This window comes from Mus caroli, chromosome 7 (genome assembly GCF_900094665.2).
Source record: "Mus caroli chromosome 7, CAROLI_EIJ_v1.1, whole genome shotgun sequence".
NCBI classification, from domain to species: domain Eukaryota; kingdom Metazoa; phylum Chordata; class Mammalia; order Rodentia; family Muridae; genus Mus; species Mus caroli.
Window position 1 is genome coordinate 77,230,787 of NC_034576.1, and position 9,853 is coordinate 77,240,639.

Below are 9,853 nucleotides of genomic sequence, written 5' to 3' on the forward strand. Positions count from 1 at the left end.
ATGCTCTCACTCTTTGTGGCTGAAAATGCCCTGTTTCACTTTCTCTTTTAGATGATGGTTTTGGTTTCTAGGTAATGCACTCTAGGTTGACTCCATGATTTTTAGTGCATTAAAAAAATACTGTTTCATTGTCTTCTTGCCTGGACAGTTTCTTTTTAGAAATCAACCCTATCCTCTTTTACATAATGTGTCATGTTCCCCCAATTTCCCCTAACCTTCTTACCATCAGTTTACAGAATCCTCACATAAATCCCGACCTTTGTGGTAGTTACACTGCTTGAGCATCCTGGAATTGTTTTATATTGTGGATATTTTTTTTTCCTGTTAGATCTGGAAATTTAAATTTTTTAATTAATTTTTTCCAATTATTTTTTCTATTCTAAATACATACAAATTACAAAACTTGATATTAAATTAAAGGTTTTTGAGGATATAGGGGTGTGTGTGTGTGTGTGTGTGTGTGTGTGTGTGTGTGTGTTGTTTTGTTTGCTTTCCCTTTTATCTGTGCACTTCAGTTTGGAAAGATTTTATTTGTCTCTCAGTTTTAATCCTTTTGAGTGTTTAGCTTCATGTTAGACTTACCCAATGTTTGTATTGAGGCATTACATTTCTCATTCAGAATTTCAATTGAATTCCTTTCTCCTATACTTTTCTTGTATGTGTTGTGTTCTCTAATATCCCTCTCTTCATTATGCCTGTGTCTTCCGTCTCATGCTCACCCATGTCTATCTTGTGTTGACAGTCTTGCTTATTAACACCACTCTTCCTGTGACTCAAGATTGTTTCCATTCATACTTTTTTCTCTTGTTTGTGAATTCTGCATTTCCTTACTCACAAGTCTAGTGGCTTTCTAATTTATACTGGCCATTGGAAACTATACTGTGGAGTGTCTGTATTTATCAGTCTTCCTAGTGAACTGAATTTAGTTCTCAGGCATGGTATGTGCTTGTGGGGTAGCCTGTCTCTTTAGGCTTCTTTCTCAGCTTTATCCAAAGAAGTCTAGCATTGTATTTTCTTTGGTCAAGAGTCTCCATACTTCTAAAACTTAGCTTCGCTGAGACTTCTCTTAAATGTGGAAGTGTTCAACAAATACTTCAGTGTGGCTCTCTGCCACTTAAATCCTACTCAATCCTGTATGAGCTCAAGCCGAGCTCTGGCACACAGGCTCCCACAAGCTGCCTCTCTCACCTAATGAGGTCTCTGCACAGGAACAGTTTCTTATCTGATCAATGGTGCCAGGAAACTGTTGTATATCTTTCTGTGGAACTAGAACATTAGTGTTGCAAACTCCACTCCCTTGTCCTCCAAATGCCTGGTGTCTTAGTAACCCTGAATTCTGTCTGGGGCTTTCTAAAGTCTTGGTTTGCAGGTACCAAAGGCAGGAATCCAGGATGATTATAAAACTTTACTCATTTTTGGTCAGAGGTTAAGGTTGACTGCTGTCTCCTGTTTCATGTGTGAGCACAGTTTGTCTTCATTGCCTTTTCCAGCTCCTAATTGTTCTCTTTTCAAAATGATACTGGAAATGGTAATTTGGCTATCAGTTTCTCAGTTAATACCAAAACTAGAGGTTATATTGTACACTTTAAAAGATATCCTGGCTGTTGTGTGGAGGGCAGAGTAAGTAGGGAAGGGGGAAGGCAGGTGAGCAGCCAAGATGCTGCCATAGTCACCCAGCTGAGCAGCGTGAAGCTTTCACTTGTTGAAACTGAAATTTAGCCTAGAATTCCAAGTTGGTCCCTCAACACCCAAATAAAATGAAGTTTACCAGAGCCTGGCCGTAAATGCTTTTACTCTCTGCTCCTTAGACTGGCTAGGCTTTCCTTCAGTGTTTTATACTGAGAAATTTGATTAATTCTTTAAAGTTCTAACAATGAAATATATAAGATAGCACATGTATTAACTTTTATTTGCATTAATGTCATAGTCTGGATGTACATCAGAAGATTTTTTCATGTGATTGTTCAGAGACAAAATTGTCAGAGTAGTTTTTGGAAAAATGCAGTGAATGACATTTTTTGGAACCTGATTTGTTTCACTGCTAATTTTAGCTAGGCCTCTTTCTAAATACTAATGGATAAGATTTTCCCACAAAAGGAAAGAAGGGAGGAAGGAAAGGAAGAGAGAGAGAGAGAGAGAGAGAGAGAGAGAGAGAGAGAGAGAGAGAGATTTGCTTTCTTCCCTTGTGTCTCAGAGTATACAACCAGTAGGTCAATGTTTTATTAAAGGCCTGTTGTGTATCAACTATATGATAGACTTTGTAGGATTGTATAAATCAAAGGGGAAGAGGCTGCTTCTGACCTTGGACAACAATAGACAGAATGGTTGAAATAAACAGCAAGACACTGCAGTATTGATGCTGGCAGGGTCTGGAGTAGGAGTCAGGAAGATTGGGTTCACTGTTTCATCTCTGTTTTCTTCAGAATAACTATGACTACTGGACTCTCAGCTTCTGTATCTGTAAACTATGTAATGTTTCTTATCTTACAATTCTGCCCTCGGCAATTTTGATTAAATCCAATTAATCAATTGCAATTTCACCACAAGATTTCTAAGAGCTTCAAATTGGTACTCTTTTGCACCTCAGATTGAAAACTACTGGTCTGCACAGAAGCGGAGAAGTAAGACAGCAAGTCAAAATCCTAGCCCATGGATCTGGGCAAAAATCGAGCAACTCCCAACCTTGACATTTCTTGTGACTTGGTGAAGCAAAAATCAGGAGTTTCTCTGGAGTTGTGGAGCATGTGATGGGATAGAGGTCCAGTCATGGAAGACATGAGACAGAGAACACTGTGGGGTAGACATTCTGCCAGAAGCTGCCATATTCAGCTGAGTGGTGCAGTCAACTAGTGGTAACCCTGGAAAGAGAGGGGAGAAATAATATTCTTCTCTCTCCTCCATCCTTTCAGTCTTCTCCCAGCAGTCCTTCCTAATGATGGAGCCCACTCAGGAGCTAAAGCTCCATCATGTTCTGAAGCTCAAATCAGTGTGCACAGTGGACTTGAGGATGAATGGAAAGCATTCAGTCCAAGTCACTTTAATTACCAGAACTAAGAGGCCCAGATATGAATAATGGACATTCCCTTTCCCTCCAAAAGAGACTGTAGGGCACCAAAGGTACTGGAATGGAGAGAACAGTGAGTGTTCATCATTAGCCTCTAAGCACTGTATCATGGTATAACAGAATGTTCATAGTGGCCCTAGGTGTTCATACTCAGCTGGCTCAACACCTCCTGTTTCAGGGAGTCTATGGCAGAGGAAAGGGCTGGGTTTTTTTAAAATACAATTATGAGCAAGGAATATGTCACTAGACATCTTTCAAAAGAAGCTGTGTGAAGTGCTTTGCATTCCTTAGAGCCTAAAATAGTGGAGGGAGAGCTATTTTCCTTCTCAAGGACAATGAATCCAAGGCTGAAACAGCTCAAGGTCTGGGCATCAGCAGTAACTGCAGAGATGGCAGATGCCATTCTGAAGAAGTTATTCATGACCTGCTAGGGCTAGGTGAGACACATCTGTGTATAGATACCATTCTCTAACTGCAAGTGATAAAGAGCCAATCATGACAGAGCAACTCAAAGACAAATGTTTTAGATAATAGAAACCATATATATCTCATAGAGACACGGTGTGAATGGTAGAAGTAAGTCAGGAGTAAGAGAGCATTTAGAATCGAGACATTTGCTCTCCAGAATGTCACAAGCCTTTTGCCCTCTGCACATGTATCTTCTCTCCTTGAGGGATGCTTCAGGGCACTCCACTTCTATGAGCTGATGATGAAATTTAGGCCCCACAGACCTTTGGGGAGTAATCCATTGCTTCAAATTCAGCCCATGTCCCCACTAACACATATAAGAGAGTACCTTACCTGCAATGTCATTAAAATAAGATCACTGCAATTGTAATCATTTAAGATTAGGATCTGCTGAAATAGGATGAGTCCCTTAACCAAAGGAGGGAGAGGAAGAACAAAGACATAAATATTTAGGCTGAAAAGAGTCATGTGACAACTGAAGCAGAAACTGAATGATATCTTCACAAGCTAAGAACCATCCCGGGTCACTGCCCAATCCAATACAAGGAAGGGGCAAGGAAGAATTTGTTCACCGTTGATCTCAGAGGGCAGCATAGGCTTGCTAAAACCTTGAGTTTGGATTTCTGCTTTCTAACAAACCCCCGCTGTTTAAACCATGTGGGTTGTGGTCTTTTGACATTAAAACCTTAGCAAATGAATATTTCAGGCTTCAGAAATTTTCACTGAATATATTTGGATCAGATCTATCAGCTATGACAATTCTCAAAGTTCTTGGGATTGCTAGAAATGTAGATTTCCAATCTCCAGCTCAGCCTTATTGAATGGGGAAACTCTGGAGATAGGTCCAAGGAACACATTAGCACAAGCTCTCTAAATGATCCTGATGAAGCCACAAATTTAGAACCCATGGGGCAGTTGCAAGAGTGGGTAGGTTTAAGGGGTGTGGGGAGAAGGGTTGTGCTGTCAGTGACAGGACTTCAGAGCTGTGAGTGTGTGGAGCTCTGACAGTTCCTGGAGAAAGAGGAAGATAAATTCAAGAAACTGAGTGGCCCTCTCCCTAGAACAAATGAGAGGCAGCTGAGGTGTCAATAATGCCACTAATAGGACTGGAACCAGAAATACTGTATTTTTGTTATTGCTGTTAAAGAGACAGCCATATTCCAAAGCTCATCTGGAGTAAGGCAACATATATTACCAATAACGAGTTGGCATAATTGCTCTAGTTACCTTAGTTTTCCCCACTCTCTGGAGCGGTGTTTCTGTACTAAACTTTTGGGTATATATTGAAACCCACTGGAGAGCTTTCCCAAATGGGTTCTGCCCACCAGTTCTCCGTCCATTGATTCATGATGAAACTTAGGCATTGGGAATTTAAAAACCTCCCCAGATAATTCCAGAATGCAGTTATATTTGAGAACTATTAGTCTTAAAATGTATCATCTCACATGTGAGCTTTAGTTACTTATTTTACTTTATGGTTTGCTCGTGGTAAGGAATACAATTTCCTAGGTTTGAGTTTCACGAGCAAAGGAAAAAACAGACAGGGCTTAACGAGCAAAGGAAAAAACAGACAGGGCTTAGCTTATCGGTGGTGTTTGCTTTGGTGGCATGAGGTTGTGTCTGTTATTATAGGAGACGAAGTTTAGCTCATTGAATCTTAATTAAACAAAAGGAACATGGTGGGACATTTGTCACAGTTCCATGCTTCTTTCTCTCTGTCTCTGTCTCTGTCTCTGTCCCTGTCTCTGTCTCTCTCTCTCTCTCTCTCTCTCTCTCTCTCTCTCTCTCTCTCTCTCACACACACACACACACACACACACACACACACAGAGCAATCAGATGCAGTGAGAACTGGGATGCTGTACTGTCTCCACTCTGCTAGTTCTCAGTGTTAGTGCAAACATGTATGTGACAGCCAGCATCCCATCATTGTAACAGAAGAGCTGAGGTACACAACTTAGGGGGATGAAAAAGTTCCCTTGGCCCATGGTTTAAGAGGGTTCAGTCCATGACTAGCCAGCTTCATTGCATTTAAGTCTGCAGCAAGGTAGAGACTTCCCAGTGGCAGGATGACGGTGTAGCAGAGAGACTGTTCATCTCACAATAGCCAGGAAGCAAAGAGAGAAAAGAAATGGCTGCGGATGAGACAGTCTCTCCTCAGATACCCATCCAATAAACGCCTCCTCCAAGAAGGCTCTGCCTCCTAAAGTTTCCACCACTTCCTAATGATTCCATTAAATGGCAACCAAGCCTGTAAGGTGCGCTTTTAAGAACATTTTAGTTAGAAACCACAACAGTGCATTGATTGATGAGACTGACTAGTGCTGTGCACGTTATGAGCCAGAGTGAAAACACCAGAGATTGCAAGTAACTTAATTTAGATTTAAAAGCTTATTATATGCTCAAAACCATATCCAAAAATCATGTCCACTTGAGCACTTAAATCTTAGTGTTAAATGAGGATTAGAGATGGAATTGTGATTAGTAATTATTTGTCAGCTACAAAATACAACCCGAAATTAATCTAAAATTACAGATAAAAGATGGAGTCAGATCTGTTGTTGCAGGATATTTGGTCACACCATGAACCCTGATATTACATTATTTACTGAAAAAACCTGATTTTAGTTGTGGTGTAGCTCAGCCTTAACACATGCCTTGAATCCAAGAACTTTCTGTTTGAATATTTTAAACAGAATTTTCAAAAGTGAGTCATAGGTCAAATGGTGGAAGGAGCAACCAGTTGACAGGAAGTGAACATAGGATTAATAAAAAAAAATGTAAAGACTAAGAGGGAATCAGGAGGATGGACAAGAGACACATACGGGAAGTAGAAGGGAGGGTCATTCCGTTTGAAGGAAGGTTGTCTTCAAAATGGCATTAGAGAGGGTCACTGTTTCTGGGATGTTGGCTGAGGAAGGAGATCAGCTGGGTGCTTTTTCTCCCTCTCTGAGCTAGCAGGCTTATATATATATATATATATAATATATATATATATATATATCAAGATATATGAGGAATACATAACTATTGCTTCAGGAGTATGGATACAGGTCCGTCATTCTAGCCACTTGGGAATGAAATATGAAAGATCAATCACAAGTCAAGTTCAAGGTTCTCTCTGACCAGGTCAAGTTCAGGGTAACTTGGGTAGCTTGGTGAAATCCAATCTCAAAACAGAAAGTGATATGAAGAGGCCTGAGATGTAGTCCAGCAATAAATAGAATACCGATCTGCACGGGCAAAGGCCCTCCATTCAGTCCCCAGGACTAGAAAAAGAGCAAAGAACTGAAAGACAGAGAAAGTACTGCTCTTCCAGCACTGGATGACAGAGTTGAATGAAGTTAGTGAGTCTTGTGGCCAAGCAGCACCTGAGGTGTTTCTGAAGCTGGGGCCTCCACTCTGTGTCCCCAGTGGTGTTCAGCCACAAGAGGTGCTGCTGGAGTGCTGTGTTGTCACATTTTAGTGGATCAGGACAGGAGCAATGGAAATGGGAAGCCTTTTCACAGTGGTGCACTCAGGTCACATGTGCTTTGTTGCTAAGGCATTACTGTCCTGCAAGGCTCTGAAGTCGTGTGTGTGTGTGTGTGTGTGTGTGTGTGTGTGTGTCTTCACAGCGGCTGCTCTAGGGACTTGTGCTCTTCTCTTCACACTGTAGCAGAAGGTAAATTTCTGTTGTAACAGTAAGTTCCTGGGGGCATTGGTCTAAATGGGCCAACTTCATATGCCCAAAGGGATACTGTTAATTGCAAAGGACAATTCACATATTCAGCTCACGAGGAAGAGTGTAGGTTCAGACAAATTGGCTAAGTGGAGAAGGGATGATGCCATTAAAGAATCGGTTGCTCTTTTTAACTCCACCAGTAGATGTTTGTTTTTGTTATTGGTGGTGGTGGTGGTGGTGGTGGTGTGTGTGTGTGTGTGTGTGTGTGTGTGTGTGTGTGTGTACGCGTGTATGCATACACATGTGCACATGTATGAGCTCGCATATGCCCACATACATGTGTTTAACTGGGTATAATGTAAAGTGGATACTATTTAAAGTGCTGGATGTTTACACAAAGTAATTTCAAAATCAGAAAAGAATGTGCACTCTGACTGCTGGCCATCTGCAGCCTGGGTTATGATTTATGATCTAGGAGGCTCAGGCAGTGTAGGTTTCAAGCCTCTGATGCACATGAAGATGCCATCATCAAATTAAAAAACCAAAAATTGCTTAGTCCCCTAGCTTCAGACCTTTAGTCTGGTATCCTGTTTGACTCCTGCTAGGCAGTTTCTTCTGCCCAGGACACCTATCTATCTGCTCTCACTAATGCCTCTCTTAAGAAACATCTTCCCAGATCCCTTTCTCTGGCTTCCACAGTAAAACACCACACCCTATTCATGACACTTTCTTGAAAGGTCTTCTGGGATACCTGCTGTACTAGTTTTATGTCTCAGTGACCAAAATACCTGGCAGAGAGGACTTAAGAAAGATTTGGCTCACAGTTTTGAGAAATTTCAGTCTGTCCCAGTATGGGAGGCATGGAACAGTGGTACCACCTGTGGTAGTAGGAGTTGGAGATGGAGGCTGTTAACATGCAGAAGACCAGGAAGCAGAGAGGATGTCAGAATCAGTGGCCTGCACAGGTCTATTTCCCAGAGGCTCTATGGCTTCCAAATTCATTTCATCAACTGATGAACAAGCTCACAAAACATAAGCCCAAGGGCTGGAGAGATGCCTCAGTGGTTAGGGGCACTTTCTGCTCTTGCTAATTATCTGAGATCTGAGTTCTGTTTCAAGAACTCACACACTGGCTCTCAACCGTCAGTTCCAGGGATTCTCTTGCCCTCCTCTGTCCTCCATGTGCACCATGGCATGCATGTGGTATACATTGCTTACATGAAGGCAAAATCACTCATATTCATAAAATGTTTTTAAAAATTAAAATATGAACCTGTAGGGGTCATTTAAGCATAAGTATACTTATGCAAGATCACCTGACATGACTGCCTTGTGCTATTGATTATTTGTATATCTTATCTTTCAGCTGAAATGACATTCTACATACAAGACATTCTCAGAGTAATTCTGTACTTTTCATGGTCTCCATGGTAGCAAGCATATTGTTAACTAGGAGTATATATCTGGTCTATTCCTGTTGCATAGATAAATGCAGGACCTATGTTATAAGGTCCACATGTGCCAAGGGTTTCCTTGTTGATTTTTTGAACTCTTCAATTACAATTTTTATATTTGGGGCAATATATTACCTTGTGGTCCCCAAATAGGATATTAATTGCCCTATGCCATCAAATGTGGAAGATTTCTCCAAGTAGAGACATGGAGAGATAAAGGTGTAAAATATATTGCAGGCAGATATTCACCTAGAATTGCAAGGGCCATAAACAGTGCAGTAGAGGACTGGCTAGAAATGTTCCATAGTTTCCCTGGTCCTTCTCCTCTGGGACATGTTGACCACTTTCTTGAATGCTGAAGAGACATTGAAGTTGTTGTTAAGCTTTTACTGATAAATATTTAATTAGAAAAAGCCACCTTCAAGTCTTCAAGTCTCTCTAATGCTATATGGACCAAATACTTGTGAAATAATAGACTTCTCTTAAATCACTCTGGGTTACTCAAACAAAGAAAACTCAACTCTGCAGAACCTACACAGCTATTTCCTTCACGTGGTAGCCTGGCTATCCCCTTTTCTGTTGGGTAAATCTTTAAGTACTGTATGTTTTTCTAATTATGTATAAATGCATTTTTTTACTTATTGAAATTATAATGTATGCTCATTATGGAAAAGGCACAGAAATACAAACCAGAGGGGGGAACACATCCCCATAGGAGCATTTTCTTTTGTAGAATTCTTAAGTGCTTTGACCAAGGATTTTGAGTGCATTCATAGAGAATTGCTAATTTCCTTCTCCCAGTATGTCTCGGCATGTGCCCCCACTGAGACCTTAAGATGCTATTTTAGAACAATTGGAGAGAAACCATCACTTCACCCACCCGTAGAAAAAGCCTTACCAATCTGTTAATGAACATGATTTAGATGAAGCTAGCAGGCTGGAGAAGTAGGTGTACGTATGTCAGGGAAGATGGATCCAAGCCCCGTGGGCCAAAGCTGCAGGCGACCTGATTTGCATGCAGAATCTAACTACATTTCAATTTCCAAGAGCAAATTATACTCTGAAAATATCTATTGTTAGAACGGCTTCTGGAATCTTTTGGTACCATTGTTAATTTCTTCCAATAAGAGACAAACCTATAAGAATTCTGAATTGTTTAGAGTGAACTATGAAGAGAAATGTAGTTTTGTATCAGGAATAGGT